A 224-nucleotide genomic window follows, 5' to 3' on the forward strand; every position below is an offset into this window, starting at 1 on the left:
TCCATACAAGGCAGATTGGTCCTGCATTCAATCACAAGAGGGCGCCAATTCGTGAGTAAGTTTTACACATTAATTTTATCTCAAAAAAAGAAAAAAAAAACCACTAAAGCCCGGTTCATACTTCCTGCTAAGGTGAATGCGAAGCGAATCTTGACGTCACAAATTCGCAACGAACAATTCGCAGCAGTTGAACTCTACCCCTTGCAAATAATCGCTGCGAAAGG

The sequence above is a fragment of the Asterias rubens genome, chromosome 16 (genome assembly GCF_902459465.1).
Source record: "Asterias rubens chromosome 16, eAstRub1.3, whole genome shotgun sequence".
NCBI classification, from domain to species: domain Eukaryota; kingdom Metazoa; phylum Echinodermata; class Asteroidea; order Forcipulatida; family Asteriidae; genus Asterias; species Asterias rubens.